We start from the raw sequence: 24,516 nt of genomic DNA, 5'->3' as shown, positions 1-24,516 counted from the left end.
GAAAGAAAGGGCCAGCCATTGGAGGATCTCATGCTTGAACCTCATTAACATTAATAATATTACCACCTAGGCATAAAAGAGTGCTCACTATATACCAGACATAGTTTTAAGGGTTTTATATGCATAATCTCATTCTATCAACAAGCCTATGAAATATTACTCCAGTTTTAGAGAAGGGGAATATGAAGCCCAGAAAGGTTAAACAATTTGTCCAAGGTCACCCAGCTTGTCAATGGTGCCATTAGACTGCAACACAACCAGACCGATTCCACAGCTCCACTCTTGGCCACACAGTTCTGCCTCTTGAGATCAACATGGGATAGTTTAACCATAAATGATTCTCTTTTTTTGCATAATTTACAGGGAAAAGGAATACTTTTCCTCACAATGCAAAACGTTGGTTTGTTCTTTATATTAGATAGAAATGGAAATAAGCATCCTGAAATTAAAAGCCCAGAACAAGTGAGGAGGAAAGGGAAAAAGAAGGGAAATGATGTTTCTTGAGCATTTTACCACGGGGCAAATTTACTGTATGGTTAGATGGTTGAATGGTCACCTTCCTTCGTCCATATATGTGCAGAAGCTGGGGAAAAAAAGTGGTTACAGGAGAGGTATATGCTTTGTGCTTGCCATTGTAACTCCCTGATTATTTTCATGGTCTGAATTCTTTCCCAGGTTAGGCTTTCCTCTTCTTCCCTTCCCTTTTATCCAAGCGGGCTTGGATGATCTGCCCTGACCCTTACTCCTTCTGGGAGGATGATGTACATCTGTGTGAACTGCACAAAACAGGATTAGGGGTGAGGAAGAGAGAGGTAGCCCAGAGTGTTGCAGACCCTTCTACTTCCTGAGCTGCCATAGGAGACAGGGATTAATAGCACTTAGGACCGTTACAAAACACCAGCATCTTCAGGACTTAAAATATACTTACGCTTAGATACAGGTTAGTAACTGCTACAATAGAAGACACATGAAATTAGGCCATAGTTTATACATCTATTTTATCTATAGAATATTTTAAACATATGCTTTTTGAGGGAGGGAGGGTTGCTTTGCTCTCTTAAAACCCGCCGAACCCTTCAGGGCAAATGATTGAGCGTCTCCCACCTGGGGCTTGAAGCAGTACTGTAGATCTCATTGGGCATTTTTCCCAGAACATTCGTTTTACTCAAAGGTTTGGGGAAAAGGAATTTAGTCTAAAATAAATATATATCATCACTACAGTGCAGAATGCACATACATTTTTTAAAGATTTATTTATTTAACCAAACGTATTGAGGCCCTACTATGATAGATGCTGTTCTGCTTTATTGGGATTTTTAAGGCAGTTATTCCTTACATATTTATGGTTATGTTATGTTGCTTTGTGTGAAAAGAATGTACTATGTTTTAACATGTGTATGGGGAATCTTTTCCCCCCCAGTTTTATTGAGAAATAATTAACACACATCACTGTATAAGCTTAAGATGTACATCACAATGATTTCATTTGCTTCTGTTGTGAAATTATTACCATAATAGGTTCAGCTAACATTTATCTTATCATATAGATACAATTTAAAAAGAAAGAAGAAAGGAAAATCAAATTCCTTCTGATGAGAACTCTTACAGCAATGTTAGCTACAGTCATCACATTGTACTGTACATCCTTAGTGTTGATTTTTCTTTTCTTTTTTAAATTGAAGTATACTTGACATACAATGGCATATTAGTTTCAGGTGTACAACACCATGATTTGACATTTATATACATCACGAAATGCTCACCATGAAAGGTTTAGCTGCTGTCTGTCACTTTACAAATTTATTGCAATAGTATTGACTCTATTCCCTATGCTATACTTTACATCCAATGACTTATTTATCTTATAACTGGAAGTTTGTACCTTTTGAAACATTTTTAATGTTTATTATTTATTTTTGAAGCAGGGGGAGGGGCAGAGAGAGAGGGTGACACAGAATCCGAAGCAGGCTCCATGCTCTGAGCTGTCAGCACAGAGCCTGATGCGGAGCTTGAACCCATGAGATCATGACCTAAGCCGAGGTGGGCTGCCTAACCAACTGAGCCACCCAGGCACCCCGGAACTTTGTACCTTTTGACCACTTTCCTCCCATTCACCCGACCCCCACCCTCTGCCTCTGGTACCCAAAGTCTGATCTCTTTTTCTGTGTTTGTTTTTGTTTGGTTTTGTTTAGATTTAACGTGTAAGTGAGATCGTTCATACAATATTTGTCTTTCTCTACCTGACTTACTTTACTTGGTATAAAGCCTTCAAGATTCATTCATGTTGTTGCAAATGGTAGGATTTCTTTATTTTTAATGGCTGAATATTTATGGCTCACAACTTCTACTTCTACTTCTTCTTCATCTATATCCAATCATGAGCGCTTAGGTTGTTTTCACATCTTAGCTATTGTAAATAATGCTGCTATGAACATAAGGAGGCAGATATGTTTTTACGTCCTTTGGATATATTCCCAGAAGTGGAATTCTTAAGTCCTATGGTAGTTCCATTTTTAATATTTTGAAGATCATCCATATTGTCTTTCATAGTGGCTGTACCAGTTTGCAATCCCACCAGCAGTGTACAGGGTTCCCTTTTCTCCACATCCACGCCAGCACTTACCTCTTGTCTTTTTGATGATGGCCGTTCTAACAGGTGCAAGGTGGTATCTCATTGTGGTTTTAATTTGCATTTCCCTAATGACTAATGATGTTGAGCATCTTTTCATGTATCTGTTGACCTTTCATATATCTTCTCTGCAAAATGTCTGTTCAGTCCTTTGCCGATTTTTAATTGGGTTATTTTTTCAAATTGAGTTGTATAAGGTCTTACGTATTTTGGGTATTAACCCCTTATCATATATGCGGTTTACAAATATTTTCCCCCATTCCAGAGGTTGCTTTTCACTTTGTTGACAGTTTCTTTTGCTATATAGAAGGTTTTTAGCTTGATGTAGTCCATTTGTTTACTTTTTTGTGCTTTAGGTGTCATATCCAAAAGATCATTTCCAAGACTCATGTCAAGGACCTTTATTCCTATTTTCTCTTCTAGGAGTTTCATAGTTTCAGACATGACATTTAAGTCTTTAATTCACTTCAAGTTCTTTAAAATTTTATTTAAATCCCAGTTAGTTACCGTACATGTAATCTTAGTTTCAGGTGTACAATATAGTGATACAACATTTCCATACATCACTCAGTGCTCATCACAAGAAGTGCACTCCTTAATCCCCATCACCTATTTAACCCAACTCCCCACCCACTTCCCTTCTGGTAACCATTAGTTTATTCTTTATAGTTAAGGATCCATTTCTTGGTTTGCCTCTCTTTCTCCCCCCACTCTTTGTTTCTTTGTTTTGTCTCTTTAATTCAACATATGAGTGGAATCGTATTTGTCTTTCTCTGACTGACTAATTTCAGTTAGCATACTACTCTCGTTCCATTCATGTCGTTGCTAAAGGTAAGATTTCATTCTTGTTTTTAATGGCTGAGTAATTTCAAGGTAATTTTTGCCAGTGGTGTAATAAAAGGGTTCAGTTCTTTGCATGGGAATGTCCAATTATCCCAGCACCATTTATTGAAGAGACAGTCTCTTCTCCATTGAGTACTCTTGGTTCCATTATCAAATGTTAGTTGACCATATATGCTTTGGTTTACTTCTGAGCTCTCAATTCTGCTCTATTGGTTTGTTTTTATGTTGTACCACACTGTTTTGATTACCACAGCTTTATAGTATAGACTGAAATCAGGAAGTGTAATGTTTCCTTCTTTGTTCTTTTTCAGGATATCTTTGGCTATTTAGGGTCTTTTGTGGCTCCATATATATTTTAGGAGTGTTTTTTTCTGCTTCTGTAAAAAAAAAAGGTATTGGGATATTTAGTAGGGATTTTATTGAATGTGTAGATGACTTTTTGTATTATTGGCATTTTAACAATATTAATTCTTCCAATCCATGAACACAAGATACCTTTCCATTTATTTACGTCTTTGATTTCTTTCACCGATGTTTTGTAGTTTTCAGTGTATAGGTCTTTGACTTTCTTGGTCAAGTTCATTCCTAAGTATTTTAATGTTTTCGATGCTATTGCAAATGGATTTTATATATTATTTTTTTGGAAATTTATTGTTAGTTTATGGAAATGCTACTGATTTTTGTATGTTAATTTTGTATCCTACAACTCTACTGAATTCACTAATTAGATCTAACAGTTGTTTGGTTGTCTTTAGAATTTTCTATTTATAAAATCATGTGATCTGCAAAATAAAAAGAAAGACAATTTCACTTCTTCCTTTCAAATTCTGATATCTTTTCTTTCTTTCTCTTTTTTTTCTGCCTGATTGTTCTTGCTAAGACTTCCCAGTACCATGCTGAATTGGAGTAGTGAGAGTGGGTGTCCTTGCCATGTTCCAGATCTTAGAGGAAAAGCTTTAACCTTTTACCATTGAGTATGATGTTAGCTGTGGGCTTACCATATATGGAATTTATTATGTTGAAATACATTCTTTCTATGACTAATTTGTTGAGTTTTTATCATAAATGACTGCAGAATTTTGTCAAATGCTTTTTCTGCATTTATTGAGGTGATCATGAGTCTTTTCTTTCATTCTGTTACTATGGTGAATCACCTTGATTAATTTATGTAGGTTGAATCATCCTTGCATTCCAAAGATAAGTCCCACTTGATCATGTTGAATGATCCTATTAATGTGCTGCTGAATTCAGGCTCCTAGTATTTTATTAGAATTTTGGCATCTATATTCATCAGGGACCTTGGCCTATAGTTTCCTTGCTAGTAGTGTGCTTTTCTAGGTTTGGTATGAGAATAATGCTGGCATTGTAAAATGAGTTTGGGAGTGTTCCCTTTTCTTTGATTTTTTGGAAAGAGTTTGAGAAGGATTGGTATTAATTTTTCTTTAAATGGTTGGTAAAATTTACCAGTGAAGCCATCTGGTCCTGGTTTTTTTCTTTATTGGGAAATTGTGGATTACTGATTTAATCTCCTTACTAGTAATTGGTCTATTCAGATTTTTTATTGCTATGGGGAATATTTTTATGGAACTTAATTTGAATACTTTGCTTTCAGAAATTGGACAAATAAATGATGAATGTTTTGATGTAGACCAGGGATTAGCAAACTGTGCACTGAAGAAGCAGATGGTAAATACTTCAGGCGTTACAGTCCAAAGGTAAAGTCAAGGATTTCTATAGTACTCATCTTTTATACAGTTTCTGTCACAATTCCTCAATTACATTCTAGTGTGAAAGCAGATAAATAATAGAAAAACAAATGGCTGTGGCTGTGTTCCAATAAACTCTTATTTGCAAAAACTAGCAGCAGGTCAGATTTGGCCCATGGACCATTTTTGCCACCTTCTGGTTTAGACCATAATGAATCTTTTTTTGTTTGTTTGTTTTTTAATTTCACCGAGATATGGGTCTTAAACTGGTTTCATTTTTCCTATCTTTAAATTGAGTCAATAACATTTAAGCACTCCATCTTCTCACTTCTCTAGCTCTGGTGGGGGAGAGGGAGATCTTCAGGTAATTAAGTCAATGAGAGATAAACCCTGATTTGTGATGTGACAGGCCAAGGAAAGACAGGCCAGTTGGTAGCCCAGGGGCTTGTGAGGGACAGGATGAGCACTGGGCTGAGCTCCAGTGGCCCCTCCCAAAAAGCAAGTGCACTTCCTGGTTGTTCAGATGGTGTTTTGATTTCTGATCCTACCTGTTAAAACCCTCCTTGGAAGAAGAATCTGGAAATGGGAGATAAGAATTAAAGTCAAGAATAAAGATTGCATGACACTTATATCCATCCTCAGTCACACTCATCCAGAAGGAGATGCCTCACTGGGACCAAAGATGGGATACACGCCAGGAACAGATGGTTAGTGACAGTGGTTATTTTCTTCCTTCCTTCCTTCCTTCCTTCCTTCCTTCCTTCCTTCCTTTCTTTCTTTCTTTTTGTTTTCTTGCCTATGGCAATAACAAAAAATGGACACTTTCCTTTATAACCACATGTTGTAAGGATGTTCAGTGAGATTGAGGGAGATGGGATAAGGGAGGGTTTTTGATAAGCTGTCTTTTTCCTCTGGACACCCTCCTCCTCCCGATTCTGACAAAATTGGAGAAGGCATTGAGAAGACAGAAGGAAAGAACTAAAGGAGGGAACAAAAATGGAATAGAAGGAGCAGGAGAGAGAAAAAAAAGGAGGAAGGGAAGAGAAATCTGTGAATATTTCTTTTGGGCTCCAAGCATGCTGCCTGCTGTCTTTGGCTAGGCTCCCAGAACTCTGGGGGCATTGGGATGTGGTTCATGCTTTCTCTCTTATGTCCCTTGGATGACTTCCTCTGAAAGAAGTTGACAGCCACTGAACCGGTTCTCCCAGTATATTGCAAAGCCTAAAGAACGCCAGTATTGAAAAGGTTAGGGTCCACTGGTCTGTCCTCTTTAATTCTGGCTTCTCAAACATTAATAAGCATAAGAATAATCTGGATGGCTTATTCAAAACAGATTCATGAATTATCTTCCTAGAGATGCTGATAAAGAGGTTTGGGGTAGGGAACAGAATTTCCACATATAACAAGCTCTCTGCTTCCCAGGAGAATTTGTTGCATATGTTTGGGGAACCACACTGTAGAGAGTCACAGCTATGTCAGTTCAGAGTGTTCAAAACAGTTGACTAAAAGGCACTATGGAAACTCATGATTACTTAAATAAATATTAAATTTTTTTCTTGAGTATAAATTAATTGCATGAAAAATAAATGTTTCACCATAAATTTTAATTATAAAATTTAAACTGTAGCCTTTTAATTCAGACCAAAATCTCTTGGGATATCAATAATCAAAATAATAAAGTTTAGCATAATACTTCTTTTTTGTAATCAACAAAGAAGAAATGCTAATCCTAAAAAAATGTAAATGGGTATTTTATACCATGGCAACTTAATTTAGAGTAATGTATTCCCTCTCTTCTAAAGTTGTGTTAAAACTGATGAATGATTTTTAACATCAGAATTTCTTATTAAATTTTGATTGCCAAACAAATACTATTCTGAGAAAAAAAATCCATTCCAATTTTAGCTGCAATTGCTACATTAAATACAATGATTGGAGCTGTGTATTGATCGCATATAATTTATGAATAAGCCAAGCTATTTAAAAAAGAATATATATTTATTGTTCAGAGTATGGGCCAATTTTACAACAAAGTTGTACTCTGAAAAGCCGTTTGTATATAAGGCAAAACATTTTGTCTTAAAATGAATTCACTTGCTTTTGAATAATTTTAAAATGTTAACTTCAGGATTTTAATGGCCTAAATAAAGTTGCCACATTCTCCTGTCCTTACCCCACTCAGGGACAAGTGTCCCATGATTGTGAATGCATACTCACTCACGGATTCTGTGTCTCCCTCTCTCTCTGTTTCACCGCTGCTCACGCTCTGTCTCTGTCTCTCTCAAAAATAAACACTAAGAAAAAATTTAAACTTTGCAAAGACTCTTTTCCTTTGTTTCTACTCTTTTTTTTTCATTCACTTAGGAAGTATTTTAGAAGAAAAGAAATCCAGGCCTCCCCAAATATTTTACATTTGTATAGTTTTATGTTGCCAAAATATTTTTCATGAATGTCCTTCATATCTTCCATTATGAAATCTAAATCCATAATAACATGAAAAAGTTAAAATGAAGTATAAAGTCTTCACTGGAAGCTCAGGAAGCAAGTGCCATGAATGTCTTGATCTTACGAGTCTATTCATTATTGATACACTTCTGTTACAAAGCCCTTCTTTAAAAATGCAAACCCTAAAGTTATTCTGACTTTGATATAACTTGATGTAATCAGATGGACTGGGTAGTCTTTCTAAACAACTACCCAATATTAGCTTCCCCTACTGTGGATGGAATTGTGTCCCCACAAAGATCTATTCCAAGTTTTAACTCTCAGTATCTGTGAATGGGGCTTTATTATTATGATTTTACATTTACTTATTTATTTTTGAGAAAGAGAGAAAGAACAAGCAGGGGAAGAGCACAGAGAGAGAGGAGGGCAGAGTATCCCAAGAAGGCTGCCCGCTACCAGAGCAGAGCCAGATGCGGGGCTTGAACTCATGAACCGTGAGATGATGACCTAAACTGAAATCAAGAGTCAGATGCCTAACTGATGGAGCCACCCAGGTGCCCCTTGTGAATGGAACTTTATTTGGGAAGAAAGTCTTTGCAGGTGAGATGAAGTTAAGACAGAGTCACACTGGATTAGGATGGGGCCTAAGTCCAATGACTTATGTTCTTATAAGAAGAGAAGACTTTGGAGACACAGAAGCACCCAAGGAAGAAGGCCATGTGAAGGCAGAGACAAACCAAGGAACATCCAGGATTGCTGGCAACTTCCAGAAGCTGGAAAAGGCAAGGAAGGATTCTTCCTGGAGCCTTTGGAGGGAGCCTGGCCCCTGCCCATACTTTGATTTTGGACTTGTAACCTCATGAATTTTGAGAGAATGATTTCTATTGTTTTAAGCTATCTGGTTGTGGTGATTTGTTACAGCAGTCCTGGGAAGTTAACACTTCATTCATAGATTTAACTTTGATTTGGGTAAGGAGTTATTTGGGGGTAATGGTGGGATGCTACAGTGATGAATTCTTGATAATTCTTTTCATTTGGGAAATGGAAATTAAGGGCAGAGAGGAAGAAGTGAATTATCTTAAAAAATACATATATGTGTGTGTATATACGTGTGTGCATATGTACACACGTATACCTCTTAAATATACACTGCTGAAAGCAGGTAGCCTATGTGTTCTCCTCTTGTTATTTTCCAACAGCCCAAAAGCTTAGGGGAGCAAAAGGGGGTCTAGACCCTGCCTACTACTCGCTTGGTCTTTTCCATTATATTCTAGTCATTCCGACCTTTTTTCAGTTCCTCCAAGTGTAATTCAATATGTAATTTCTATTGGCTTGTATGGCATATAAAATATTACTGTGTAGCTGGATGTGTGGGAGGAATATAAGCTTAAACTATTCTCTCTAGTGTAATTGGGAGATGTTTTTCCTTCAAATTTGGCATAATGGTGGAAAGCACATAAATTCTATATGCTATTTGATGTGGGTATCACACCCAACTACATTTATAAAATTTAAGTCAAATTCAGCGAGTCACATGTAATTATAAACCAAGTCATAAATTTAAGGCTGTTCACATATACAACTCTAAATTAAAGATGACTGTATTGTAGCAAAATGTGTCTCAAAGGTAGACTCATGGACCATTTGAGAGAAAGAATTTATAACGCTTCTTAAAGAGAAGCACCTGACCATGAAAATCTTACTGGCTACAAATAACCCAAAGCAATGATAGGTTCTAGGATTTGCATAAAAGAAAAAACACATGAGTATCAGAAAATTATCCCAGTAAGAAGATAACATCTTATCAGTTTATTCTGTTTAATGGTTATGACTTGATAATTAGGTTTTTTTTTAACTTAGATGAATTTAGTGCTTTGTTTATACACAAAGTTTTTCTAATATATCGTTCTTATTTTGGCATTCTAGTGAATATGATTATGATGTATTTCATCCTTTAAACTGCTCACTAGCATACATCATTTTCAAGAAATAAGGAATGATCTTTGCAAGAACACCATTACGTACTTCTATGTATAGATGTAATATTAGGAAGCTGTTATCTGCATGTAATTGAATAAATCAGGGGTGTTACATTGTGTTTTACTGAAATGTTCTTCAATTACTTCTTGAGGCATTCACCACCCACACATGCACTCACACACACTCATACACATACACCATATCAAATGAACTGAAATAACTTTTAATTACATCAAATATGTTTTTATATACATGCATTTCTTTATTCATCATACTCTAAAAAGATGAATTCCTGATGATACTAACCAGGTAGTAAAGCAGAATGGGGAAGGATAAAGACTGTTCCTCTACTCCTCAAGTCAAGGAGAAAAACTGTGATCTCCTTAATGAAATGATTGGTCATGTAATGAAATGTACGTTTTTTGTTCTTAACTTTTATAATTAAATTTTTTCGTTTCCTCTGAAAAACTATTCTTGAAAGTCTTTTGGTAAAATAAAACACATTCATACATATATGCATGAACTGGAAGATTATTTAGAGATTTATAAACTTGAAAATTTTCAGGATTAAGAATACTCCAATTAAAATTAAATTAGATATGAAATATTTAGTTATATTTAAGAATGCATAATTGGCTGTGATCATAAACAATTAATACTGAGTAGCAACCCCAATGCCATCTTTATTTTCCTTAACTTTCACTTTCATCCAAACACCAAGTCCTAATTCTAACTTTAATAAAGCTTTCCCCTCCTTTCAAGTCCAGTTCCATTACCACAACCAAGAACTCCTTCACTTAGACCAGGGCAATTAAAGTTTTTACACCTTCTGTGTTGTCACCAACGAAAACGTTTTAAAACACTGACAGACACTCAGGTTTAACTCATGCCATTCCACACTTCAAAAATTTTCAGTAGTTCCTTACTGCCTAGAAGCTAAAGTCCAAACAAATTAGCATGGAAAGAAAAACCTACAAATTTTAACTCCCATCTTCATTTCTGGGCTTAACTATCATGACTACTTGCTCTCTTGCAGTCAAACAGCGCTGTATTTCACTTGTCAATTATGTTATATCTTTAGAGATTTTCAGAGCTCTTGCACATATTTTTTCTTTGGCTTAGAATATCCTTTAAAACTTGTGAAGTTATGCTAATCCTCCAATGCACAACTCAAATCTTTCTCATTTTATAAAATTTCATAATTGAAGCCTCTATGCATTAATTCACATCAATGTCAAAGTATTTCCCTTACTTTACCTTGTATTGTAGTAACTGAGGTCTCAGTATTTTATTTTCCATTAGATTTTGATTTTTTAGGGCATTGGCTATATTATTTATGTTGTATTCTTGGAGCCTATAAAAGCACCTTAACCATGGGGCGCCCCAGTGGCTCAGTTGTTAAGCACCTGACTCTTGATTTTCGGCTTTGATACGATCTCACGGTTCATGAGATTGAGCCCTGCATTGGGCTCTGTGCTGAAATCATAATTTCCTTGCAAAAATGCAATTAAAAAGTTTTTAAATTATTTTATTTTATTTTATTAAAAAAAAATTTTTTTTTAACGTTTATTTATTTTTGAGACAGAGAGAGACACAGCATGAACGGGGGAGGGGCAGAGAGAGAGGGAGACACAGAATCGGAAGCAGGCTCCAGGCTCTGAACCGTCAGCACAGAGCCCGACGCGGGCTCGAACCCGCGGACCGCGAGATCGTGACCTGAGCTGAAGTCGGACGCTCAACCGACTGAGCCACCCAGGTGCCCCTAAAAAGTTTTTAAATTATTTTAATAGTTTATTTATTTTAAGTAATCTCTACATCCTATGTGGGCTCAAACTCACGACCCAGAGATTTGGAGTCACATGCTCTTTTAACTGAGCCAGCCAGGCGCTCCTGCAGAAATTTTATAAGATGGTAAGAAATTACAGACATGGTCAAGCTCTTATGTGCCCTTTGCTATTGAAAACATTCCATGATTTTCCTTGGGAATGTTATTTTTCCATGTATATGTTAGTGGATGAGTTAAAAATCACTTTTCCCCTTTTGGTATTGGATTACAAATGAATTGAATCAACTTTCACTCCACTTTAGCATTTGCAGAATGAACTAATAAATATAAGAGGATTTATTGGAATTCCACTGACCTTTCTGCGGCAGACTGCATAAAAATCTCAAGGGCTAGCTTAGAGTTCAATTAATAAAGATTACACATAAAGTACAAGGTCACTTTGTTTTCCCTCCATTGAGTTTTCCAGTCTGTAGTTGACACTAATTACTAAACCTGCATGCAGGAATGCTGGATATTTTATCTTTGTATATTTTATATAAATTGGCTTTGGAAAAAATAGATCTGTGTCTGGATATCAAAAGGTAACCATATGATAAGGGCATTTTATTCTCCAAATACTTAAATAAATGGATTAGTATCAGGCAAAGAACAGAAACTTCAGTGTAAATTTTATATACCTGAGTGCGTAAATATGCAGAAACATTGTGATTTTGTTGCATTTTATCATTTTCCTATGATTTGGAAGGAGGCACTCCAAGTATCAAGTCTATGAATGGAAACATTGGCAACTGTTCTCTGAGAGGTGTTAATGAGATGCTGTTTTTGACATTTTAAAAAGAAATACAAAAGATGCAGTATAAGAGAAAGAAAAGAGAAATAACCGTAATAGCACATACAGTTTTAGCTTTAAAAGGATGAAATTATCTTTCCGTAATAAAACCAAGTCACATATTCCATATGCACATGAATTTAAAATAGTAAGAGTGTTCTAAGTGAGGCACAAAGAGGTGAACTGGCGCATCTATTCCCATGAATTGTTGTGAATTATTTTTGGTGATTTGCATCCTAGAATAAGCTCAGAGAAAACTGCAAACTTTATATAAGTCTCTACATCCTGAGGTAACATATGAGAATATCTCTATTATTAACTCAACAGTTTGACAAATATTTACTGAATAACTACTATGCACAATGAGACGTTCTGAGAATGTAGACATAAAGGAAGCATAAAGGAAGACTCACTCTCTGAGGACTTCACAATACTTGGGAAGACAGGTACGAATGGAGATTTGGCATATTGTGGTAAGGACTCTGATAGGGACATGCATGAAATTTCAGGGGAACACAAAGTATTGATGTATAATTGAATCTCAGGGAAAGATTTCACAGATGATGTGCTGCCTCATCTGGATTATCTAGATTTCAACAAAGCATTTGAAATAATTCCTAACATCTTTGTGGTTGAGATGAGTATATGTGGATAGTGTTATTGTGCAGTCTGTTGAGCTTTTAGCAGATAAATCCTTCCTACCAAATAATACTGGTTAATATCTCCATGTCCAGTTGTAGGATGCCTCTGGTTTCTTTCATTGAATCTTCCTTTACATCATTTAAAAATATTTTTTAAAATGTTTATTTATCTATTTCTGAGAGTGAGCAAGAGCACATGAGTAGGGAAGCAGCAGAGAGAGAGGGGGAGGCAGAGAATCCAACTCAGGCTCCAAACCATCAGCACAGAGCCCAGCACAGGGCTCAAACCCATGAACTGTGAGATCATGATCTGAGCTGAAGCTGGATGCTCAACTGTGAGCCACACAGGTGCCCTTAAAATTTTTTTTTAATGTTTATTTATTTTGACAGAGAGAGAAATGCAGAGTGCAAGTTGGGGGAGGGGCCAAGACAGAGAAAGGGGGAGAAGCCCAAGCAGGTTCTGCAGCTGTCAGTGCAGAACCCAATGCAGGGCTTGAACTCACAAAACCTGAGATCATGACCTGAGTTGAAACCAAGAGTCCAACGCTTAACAGATTGAGCCACCCAGGTTCCCGTCTTTGTATCATTTTTAAATCAACTATTTGATGACATGATATTATTTGACATAGTTAAAAAATTTGGATATGATTTTAAATGTGGGGCTCAAGGTACTATGTCACATAATTGATTTTACAAAGAATTTCACAGACAAGAACAGTGGGTTGAAACTGACAAGGGGGGCACTTGGGTGGCTCAGTCGGTTAAGCGGCTGACTTCGGCTCAGGTCATGATCTCACGGTCTGTGAGTTCAAGCCCCGCATCGGGCTCTGTGCTGACAGCTCAGAGACCGGAGCCCGTTTCGGATTCTGTGTCTCCCTCTCTCTCTGACCCTCCCCTGTTCATGCTCTGTCTCTCTCTGTCTCAAAAATAAATAAACGTTAAAAAAAAATTAAAAAAAAAAAAAGAAACTGACAAGGGAATGAAATAGTAAAAGGATAGAGTTAGGTGTAAAATCCACTGAGGAAGTAGAGAAATGTAATGACTTTAGCTTAATAGATCTTCAGGTGACCAAGATCTAGAATTTTAGCTAAATGAGAGATCATTGTGACGCATGGGTGATGCCAATGTTGCCTGGAACATTAATGAAAACTTGAAGTGTAGTAGAACTATGTATTCCAAAGGGGAAAAAAGGCAACAGCTTAACCCTCTCTATTAGAAATGAAGAGCATTCAGTTTGGTATTATAAATGGTACAAAGTTGAAAATTATCAGAGAGCTGTGATCTAAAAAATTATAGGTTTTGAAAATCATGCTTTATAAATAAATGGTAAACAAAATGAAAGGTGTTTTGGAAAAGAGATCTCAGGGGCAGTAATGGGTATCTGAAATAACTGATTATCCATTCTATCCATCCAGTCAATCTAGAAGTCTTATTTTTTTCTGTGTTTTCTATTTTAAATTAAAAAAAATTATTTATTTTTGAGAGAGAGAGAGAGATAGAGCATGGGTGCGAGAGGGGCAGAGAGAGGGAGGGAGACAAAGAATCTGAAATAGGCTCCAGGCTCTGAACTGTCAGCACAGAGCCCGATGCGGGGCTCAAACTCAGGAACATGAGGCGAAGTCAGATGCTTAACTGACTGAGTCACCCAGGTGCCCTATTTTAAAGTGTCATTGTTCCAGACACATGCTGAAAATAGGGAATGATTTCAACAAATAGCTGGCTCCCAAGAGCCCCTCACTCTAGCACAGTATGTCTATTCTTTAACTCAGGGCCTATGGGCAGTACTTTGAAGGTCTGTTGCATGAACAGACCGGAAGTTGTATGAACAACTTTATATGCCATTACATTTTTTGTATGGAGGTGATTATCTTAAAAGGAATGGTGGCTGAAAAATATTTAGGAAACATTTGTTCAATGAAAGAGTCACAGATGCACGTGATGAGATACAAAATGAGAATAATTATGTAGGATATATAATTGGGGAGAAATATGAATTTTATTTTTTTTTATTCCAGAAGGAAGAAGTAGAGCTTTACCTAATTTCCTAAGATTACCTTTCATTGGAAGGTTTTATTTTTGGTAGTTGATTTATATAAAATTCTCTCATAGAATAGGAAATTGAATTATATTCTATCTTAAGGATTTTAATTTTTATTGTGTTTATTTTGTAATGTTCATTGAAAGTTATTTATTGTCAGCTTTCACTTTCTTCTCACTTCCTCTATATCACAAATGAACTAAAAGATGCCTTGGCCTATAATCTCTCCCCTATAAATTTTACTCACTAATTCATTCCCTCATGCACCAAACATCTTTTTAAACTGTCTTTTATATAGTGATATGCAGACAAATATTTAACAACCAACCCTCTGGGGAAAAAGATCCAATATGTAGTGCGTGGTGATTTCCACAGTGTAAATACTTCCACTAAGGCCAATTCCAAGTGACCGATATATGCCACTGAAAGCAGAGTTAAAACAGAGGCACACAGTTGGCCATCTTGAGCTAAGGAGCTGCTCCTATGATCACATCAGGGCTTGTATCATCCCAACAAGGTATTAGGTACCAGGTTATAAAGATGACTAAAACTGTTCCTGCTCTCAAGGAAGTCCCCTTCTACTAAGGATGAAGAGTATGCAATACATGATCATATACCTTTTATCCTCTGTAAGTTATATATTGGTTGACTGCATCCTCTACCTCTGTGGTTTGACCTCGGATGTCTTAAGCAAATTTTGGATGCTCTGAGCAGATTACCTCTATGAGTCTTATTTTCTTCAACTATCCTGGGGAAGGGGGAAGCCACTTATTCTATAAATATTTGTTAAGTGCCTATTACATACCATATAGTGTGCTATGCACTGTGGATATGCAAGGAACAAATGAAGTAAAATGTGTCCCCTCACTGAGCTTATAAACTAGAGGGAGGAAATGAATAATAAAGAAACAAATGAATAAAAGCTATAGTGTGCCATATTGTCTTAAATTCTAGGTAGAAAAATCAAACAGAAAAGAGGACTGAAGTGGAGTGGAGTTGTAATAGTTAAAGAAGGTCTGGAGAAGGTGGAAATTGACAAAGGATCAGAAGGAATGAGGGGCACAACCGTGCAGGTGGCTGGGAAGAGAATACTCAGGTAGAAGAGACAGCAAGTTCAGAGACCCTCAAAAGGAGCATGCCTGAGTTGCTGGAAGACCTAGGAGGAGGCTAGAGCAGAGAGAGTGGAAGTGAAGATGTGGAGATTGTAGATGAGATAGAGAGTTTCAGAGAGTGGCTGGGGGCAGATTAGAGAAATTGTCAAAACATTGTTAAGGATTAGAGCTTTTCATTAGTAAGGTAGGAAGTCTCAGAAGGCTATGGGCAAAGGAGTGACATGGTCTGATTTATATTTTAAAATAACTGTTTTGCTATTTTGAAGATAGTCCACGGGGTAGCAAGGACAGAAGCTGAGAGATGAGTTGGGAAGCTAGTGTAATACTTCAGGTGAGGGAACCTGGGACCTTGGACCAAGGGTTAGAATGGTTGTGGTAAGAAATGGTAAGATTCTAGATAACTGGAAGGCAGAAGAAACTCGATCTGACACCCAGATAGATGATCTGAGAGAAGGAAAGGACCCAAGAATGCCTCCAAGTCTTTTAGCCTTTGCAGCTGGCTGTAGTTGCCATTTACTGAGTTAGCCCAGGGTTAAGGGTGATAAGATTTTCCATTTCATACATAACAAATTTGAGATGTGTCTTAGACTTTCAAGTGCAGGCATTATGTAAGTAGTTGGATGCATTATCCGCAAGTGTGTGGCAGAAGTCTAGGCTAGATATATTTTATGAGTCATTAGAGAATTGATAATATCAGTAAACATATAGAGTGCCAGGTATCATTCTAAGCACTTTTACAGATATTAACTCATGTAACGCTCCAACAATTCTATGGGATAGGTACTGTTATAATCCCAATTTTTATGGATGAGGTACCTGAAATGAGATTGGATTGACTGTTAGCTAAGTGTACACATCTAACATTAAAAGCAGTTGAGCTTGGATTCAAAGAGAGTCGGGCCCAAAGAGCTGTGTTCTTAGCCACAACACTCAACATGGAATCACCAATGGAAGGACTGCTAAAAGCCAGAGGAGGTGAACACTTAGAGGCTATGGAGATGAGGAGAACCAATAAAGCAGATGACAAAAAGTTGCCAGTGATGCACAAGGAAAATCAGAAATGCACAGTGTCCTGGATGACAAGAGACGGAAGGTTTGAATTTGTGAAGAGGAATCAACTTTGTCAAATGCTGCTGAAAATTCAAGTAAAACGAGGACTGAATCTTTGCCTGGATTTATCAATGTAGCAGCTGTTGGTACACAAGACACAACAACTATAGCAAATGATGGGACAAGCCTGGTTGAGTTGTGTTCAAGGAAGAGAGAGAGGAAAAGAGTCACAATCAGGCAGTGTAGACATCTTTCTAGAGGAGTTTTCTGTAAGGAGGATCAGACAAATGATGATGTGAGCTAAAGGGAAAGGAAAGGTATAACATATAATAATAATAAATAATAATTGTGAGCTAAAGGGGAATTAAAGGTATAACAAATAATAATAATAAATAATAATTTGTGATGTGTTGAACCAGTTTTTATACAGTAAATGCTCATTAAAGATGCTCTTTAACATTCTTTTGTTACAATATAGCTTTTAGTGTTTATTCTGTATGTATGTGGGAGTGTGTGTGTGTGCACACACATGTATGCATGTGGGTGAAGGGTTAACAGAGGAGTTCACAGATGACCTGACAGTGGAACTAATGTAATAAATAAGAATTCACCACATATCACAAAAAGAACATGGGTGTTTCAGGCAGAGAACAGTCTCAGCAGAAGCATGGGGTGATAAAAGGCATGGAGTGTCACCTGAAACACAGATCAGTATTAGAATTAAAAAGAGGCTTTATATCTCCTCATCTGAAACAGTTTCTCATGATGTGTTACATAAAAAAAGAATTCCCTGTTCAAATACCTTCCGGGAAGTGCTGAGTTAAGTGATGAAAAAAGCAGGGCTTCTTTTCTAAAAAGTTTCTCAGAGCTTTTTAAGTATGTGACACACAGCATTTCCAAAGGTTGTTTGACCTTGGGATCTTTCACAGAACAGCATCAAACGTGAGGGAACACTGGCTTCGAGTAGAAAGGCATAGTGTTTTACAGGCTCATTAGGTTCACCATAACTTATATACTTGGCTTGCAGTGCAGCAAACCAGGGCTTAGGGGTCATACAGATCTGGGTTTTAATTCTGGCTCTGTCACCATGTAACCATAGTGGGCTTTTTAACTCTTCTGTCCTTTAGTTTATTCATTTGTAAACCCTGGAATGCTAATGTGTATCTTCCTCTGAAAGACTGTTACACAGATTAAGATAATGTGTGTTAAGTCCCTGGTACCATCAAATAGGCTTGATCCATGGAAGTCGATGGTACTATGCTTCGTATAGTGGTACCATGATACTGGCTTCTGCTTTGCACTGTAGCATGTTGGCAAAGTCTATTTCCTCCACATGGAAAGTTCTCTGAAAGCAGAGTTTGTTTTCTATTTATCATGTGCCTCACAGTGCATGTTCCATGGCTTACACATACATGATACTCAATAAATGTTTGTTAAACTGAAAGAACTAAAGTGTTGAAAAGAGCTGCCATGATGTTTTTATTTGCTCTCCATTAAACAGCTGCTAAAAGCTGTTAAAAGCTCCAGTGAGTTTGGAAACTCACTTTTTGTGGCTCCTTAACCACTTAATATCTTTCAAGCCCCTTTCACTTTTTCCCTTAGGAAGAGTGATAATTATGTGCTCATAAATAACAGAGACATAAAAAAAGGCAAATTTCAGTGTTGGTTTTTGTTGCAGAGATCTTTTGTTATATATCCTAATTTGTAATACAAAATTTATTAACTCTGCTATGCAGTTTCTTAACATACATTTATGTGTTTATTGCCAAGATTGGAATATCCCTCCTACTTGCCTGGAACACGATCCATCCAATCCCCATAGTTCTAGATGTGTTGTCAATCATAGCACCCATACCCTCTCATCTAGGTGAGACACCTAAACTGCATTTAAATGTATTAGTTACATGGGAAAGATAAATGAGAGCATAGAATAATCCACAGAAAGAAAAATGATCCAAAGGTATTACAACCTAATAAGCAAATTTTATGAAAGGAGATCTTGGTCAATTCACTCACCAATTTACTAAATACTTGGTAAACACCTGTAATGCGTAAGAATTGTAGGAAGTTCTGGGGATATGTTGGTTAGAAAACAAGTGTGGTCTCTGATTTTATGTGGAAGAGGTTAAAAGCCTAACAAGAGGGCAGATATTAATCATACAACCTCACAAATAAATGAGAAATGACTGATCTAGTGCCCCAGATGGAAGGGATTGTATGGAATACTACAAGGATAAAATAGAAGAATAAAATGTGTCTTCCGAATAAATAAGGAATGGGATAAGAGATGAAATTATGTAAAAGAGAGGTAAGATGTCCGAAGGAAGAAACAGCGTACTTTGTACTTTGTATGCTGTACTTTGGCCTAAATGCAGGAATATGGACTAGATTAATCTAGATTAATCTTCTAGACTGAAACAACAACAGCAAAAAGAAAGAGGAAGAAATACATCAAACGACAGTTTAGACATTAGGTATCAGCCAAGAAAAGACAGTGATCCCTGAAAGAGGGGAAGAAAGCAAGTACTATAACTTCCTCCAGATTCCTGCTAGGTGAAAGGTTGCAGGTTGTAGCACAAGGAGGGGGAACCCAGGCAGAGCTTGGTGGTTTTCCAGAGTTAAGGAGACAGTTAGGAGTTCAGGGAGGCCAATAGGTTAGAGTTCTCTGGGAAGATTATGTGAAAGGAAGGAATTCCATAGCAAATATCTGGAAATATGCAGACGACTCTCTCAGTTAACTACTAATCATGAAATGTGTATGAGCAAAGTCTCCATGGTGGGCGGCGGGGGGATCACCCAAAAAGAAGAGAGGGAACAATCTCATATATGGCCACAAATAGTTTGTGTTTCACTAGACAGAATGAAAAAAATCTCATAAATCATGGGGCATTGTGAAGATTATTCAAAAAAGCATTAGGGGGCACCTGGGTGGTTCAGTCGGTTAAGTGTCTGATTTCAGTTCAGGTCATGATTTCATGGTTTGTGAGTTCGAGGCCCACATTGGGCTCTGTGCTGACAGCTTGGAGCCTGGAGCCTCCTTCAGATTCTGTATCTCCCTCTCTCTCTGCCCTCCCCTGCCTGTGCTCTGTCTCTCGCTCTTAAAAATAAACATTGACAAAAACAAAAACAAAACTGGGAACAAAATTAGTCCTTGAATAAAAGCTGTTCTACTCTCATCTAACAAAGAGACATGAAAGCAAACCTCAAAAGGGAAAAGTGAAACAGTTTTCCAGTAACTTAGATGTGCTCCAGAATAAAGCTCAACAATATTTATAGACAAACAAAAATATTCAGCATCCAACAAAGTAAAAATTTATAGTACATGACTTCCAATAAAAAATAACAAAGAACGCAAGGAAGCAGGAAAGTAAGATGTCTCATATATTTAAAAAAAGATAAGGAAATAACTGAGCATGTTAGAAACATGGAAGATTTTTTTTAAAAGACTCACATCTGACTTCTAGAGATAAAACCCCAGTTTCTGAGATGAAAAAAATATGCACTAAATGAAATAAACCACAGATTCGATACTGCAGAAGACAGATGAGTGGAACTGAAGATATAACAATAGCAACTCTTCAGCATAGAATGCAAAGAGAGAAAAATGAATAAGCCATCAGAGGCTCTGAGAAACTTGAAGGCATCTAATATACATGTAGTAGGAGTCCCAAAAGGAGGGAAATACAGAAAAAATTTTTGAAGAGATATGAATGAAAATTTTTGAAATGTGATGAAAGCTATAAAATCTAGAGAACCAAGAAGTCCAATGAATTCCAAGTACAAAAAAGATGAAGGAAACTGTACCAAGGTACGTTACAATGATAATTCTTAAAAATGAAATGAAAAGGTTTTAAAACAAAGAAATAGACATTTTCAAGTATCAAGAATAAAAATAAGGCAGCTCTTCCTGCCCATGGGTCCAGTTCCTGTGCTTTAATAAAATCACCTTTTGGCACCAAAAGTGAAAGAATAAAAATAAGAATTATAGCAGATTTCTCACCTGAAACACGAAAACCCAACAACATTGGAGAAATTCTTTAAAGCACTAAAAGCCAGAATCCATTACTTAGAAAAACTATATTTGAAAAATAAAGACAAGATATTTTCTAAGAGATATAAAAGCTAAACCCTCACCATTAACATATCTTTATTGCAAGATACATTAAAGGAAGTCTTTCAGCAGAAAAAAAAAATGATCCCAGATGAAAACTTGAAGCTATACCAAAGTATGAAAAATATCAAAAGTAAAAAATACATACGTAAATAAAAAATAATTTTCTTTAATTTTAACCTCTATAAAGAATTAAGCAGCAAGCTAAAAAGCAAAAAGCTAAAAAGCCAAGATAAAATAGACAACAAAATACATGCAAATAATCCAAAAGGAGGCAAAACGTCAACTTTAGTTTCTGAGTCTCTAAGAGTGGCATTTTTCTCCATCAAAGAAACCAGGGTTGAAGTTTGAAAAAATTGGTATGACAGGAAGAACAAAAGCTAAGAATTGATCTTCACCCACATGCATAATTGTTTGGCTCCTTTCTGATCACCATGTGTTGAGAAGGCATGTGTCTCTCTGCCAGTTATATGGAAGGCGCAGGTGCTAATCAAAAATTGGCAGGCTGCATGCTCCTGACTTGCAGGAAACCTATACTCTGTGACAACAGGGTCCTGCTGCTACCATGTGCCTTGTAAAACCTGAGTGCAGAGAGTTTGTTCTTTTAGTGTGAGGGCTAAAAAAGGGAAGCCAACTAGAGGGAAGGATTAACTGAGAAAATGCAAGGGTTCTTAATAGATCAATATTTCTTAGTTTGGATTAAAGGTTAGAAACAAAGTCAAGTACTCTGTGGTCAGACTGAGCTTTTCATAAGAAAAGATAAATGGGTTCCGAGTTGATGCTAACTCCAAAATCAAAGTTCAAATGGATTATATTTCCTAATTATGAAAGGCAAAACCAAGTAGCCAATGGAAGAAAATATAGGAGTATATCTTTGTGACCTTAAGATGGGGAACTTCTTAAACAAATTACATATAGTACAACCAAAGGTAATAAACTAATAAATTGATTGTCTGTATCAGAAAAAAAATAACTAATTGATTGTCTACATCAAAATTAAGGATTTCTGCTTAAAGACAAAGTTAATAGGTGACAACTGAGGAAAAAGAATTCCTAAGTCTAAATCTGACACCCAATGCATGTTTATAATGGAAAAAAAATAAAAGCTGTGAATCCAAATTAACAGAAGGGAAGGTAACAAATATGTGGAGATAAATAAAAATGAAAGGAACACTGAACATGTCAAATCACAAGATTAGAAATTTGAAAATACTAAGTATTGGTGTATAAAAGGCATCTTTTGTCTTCTCTGGAGAAGAAGCCATATTAAGTGTATGCATACAACCTAAGATTCAGAAGACTACATACCCTGGTTTGCCTAAGTTCTGCTTCATGCTGCATTTAATAATTTTTAATAATGCCTTCTTACACTCTCAAAGTTAATTCAGTACAAACAGTAAGTTATAGGATTTCCCTAGTAATGGCCAAGCTATTCAACACTTGAGTTTCTCAGGGAAACTCATACAGGTCTACAAGAGGATATGTATGAATATCAACCATCACTGTGCTGTTTATAATAGCTGGAAACTGAAGGCAACCTGGATGTCCATCTCTAGGGGAATAACTAAAAAAACACTTAAAGACTGAAAGCCATGAAATTCTATCAAACAATTAGAAACACTACACTAAATATATATTGTGAAGGTAGAATATATTTATAGCTGTACTGGAAAACTATTTCAGCAGCATCAGGGTGTCTGGTTTTTACTCTTGGTCAAGATAGGGTAATGGGATTTATGATGTATTGGAGACCTTCAGGATCAGTTTCTTCACTGATGGTTGCAACTAGTCTACTGGGGTTTGATATGCCTGGTTTGTGCATGTGTCCAAATCAGAATTACCCTTAATTGTTCATTGCAATATAGGCTTTTCTTAGCATATTCCTCAAAACTACCCATTACCCAGTTCAAAAGCCACTTCCATATTTAATACATTTGTTACAGCAGCACCACATTTCTGGTACCAACTTCTGTCTTATTCAGTTTGGGCTGCTATAATAGAAAACCATAGACTGGATGCACTTATGAACAACAGAAACTTATTTCTCACGATTCTGGGGGCTGAAAGTCTGAGATGAAGGTGCAGGCAGATTTGGTGTTTGGTGAGAGTTGATCCTGGTTCACAAACAACAATAACAACAAAAACAACAACAAACAAAACAATCAATCACCAAAGGGACATAAAATGGCTTCCCTGGCATCTTCTATTTCAAGCTTTCCAGATAATGTGCCATGCACATGGGATGTCTCTGGGACCTCCAGTGATTTCCTGCATTCTCTTTCTGTGATTGTACTTGTATATATTGCATTTAAATGAAAGTCTTAGATGAATGTGCTCTGTGGAGTCTGATGAGTCTTTTCAAATAGCCAAACAAAGGAAATCTTTACATACATTCCACTACCTGGGTAGATCTTTTTAGTAAAAAAGGAACTGAACAAAATATTATACTATACATCATAATATATCATATCTTTTTGTAAGTTAATTTAAAAATATGCACACACACAAAACTATATATTTTGCAAGAACACATATATAACCAGAGATACACGGCATATATCAAGGATTAAAGTGAGTATCTATGGGGAGTGGGAAGAAACAAATAGGGATCAGTGATCAGAACAATGCAGATACTGAGGACCATAATGTGGTGATAAGTATGAGTAATGTAATCAGAATCTGGGGCTTCTAAGGTAATTTCTATGATTTACAAACCCAAATCCTCTCCACTGAGTAAGTTTTATGACTTTTCTACTACTAGTCAGCTTAGTCTAATTTCTTTTTTTTATTTATTTATTAATTTTGAGAGAGAGAGAGAGAGGGAAAGAGAGAGAGCAGGAAGGGCCAAGAGAGAGGGAAAGAGAGAGAATCCCAAGCAGGCTCTGCACTGTCAGAACAGGGCTCCATGCCGGGCTCCATGAGGGGCTTGAACTCACAAATTGTGAGATCATAACCTGAGCCAAACTCAAGAGTTGGGTGCTTTAACCAAATGAGCCACTCAGGCACCCCAGCTTAGTCTAATGTCTATGGGATATGTGTTTGTATCTGTTAAGTGTCTAATTTGTTTAAAGTTGAGTATTAGGGCAGTCAGTCCCAAATGTGTGTATAATACAATGAACTTTGCATTCTAAAAAATTATTACTCAGCTTAAAATCCAGCTAGGGTCAAGCTTTGATAAGTGTGTTGATAAACTCTGGGAAGTTTAGATAAGCATTTTTCAACTGGATGATTAGGGGCAAAATTGAAGACTGAAACGCAATACATTTTTTGGCTTTAGTTCTTTATCCAAAAACACTTTCCTTTTCATCAGAGAGCTAAGTCTATGTTTAAAAAATACATAACACTT

This window comes from Panthera tigris, chromosome B2 (genome assembly GCF_018350195.1).
Source record: "Panthera tigris isolate Pti1 chromosome B2, P.tigris_Pti1_mat1.1, whole genome shotgun sequence".
Taxonomy (NCBI): domain Eukaryota; kingdom Metazoa; phylum Chordata; class Mammalia; order Carnivora; family Felidae; genus Panthera; species Panthera tigris.
This window is presented reverse-complemented; position numbering follows the sequence as displayed.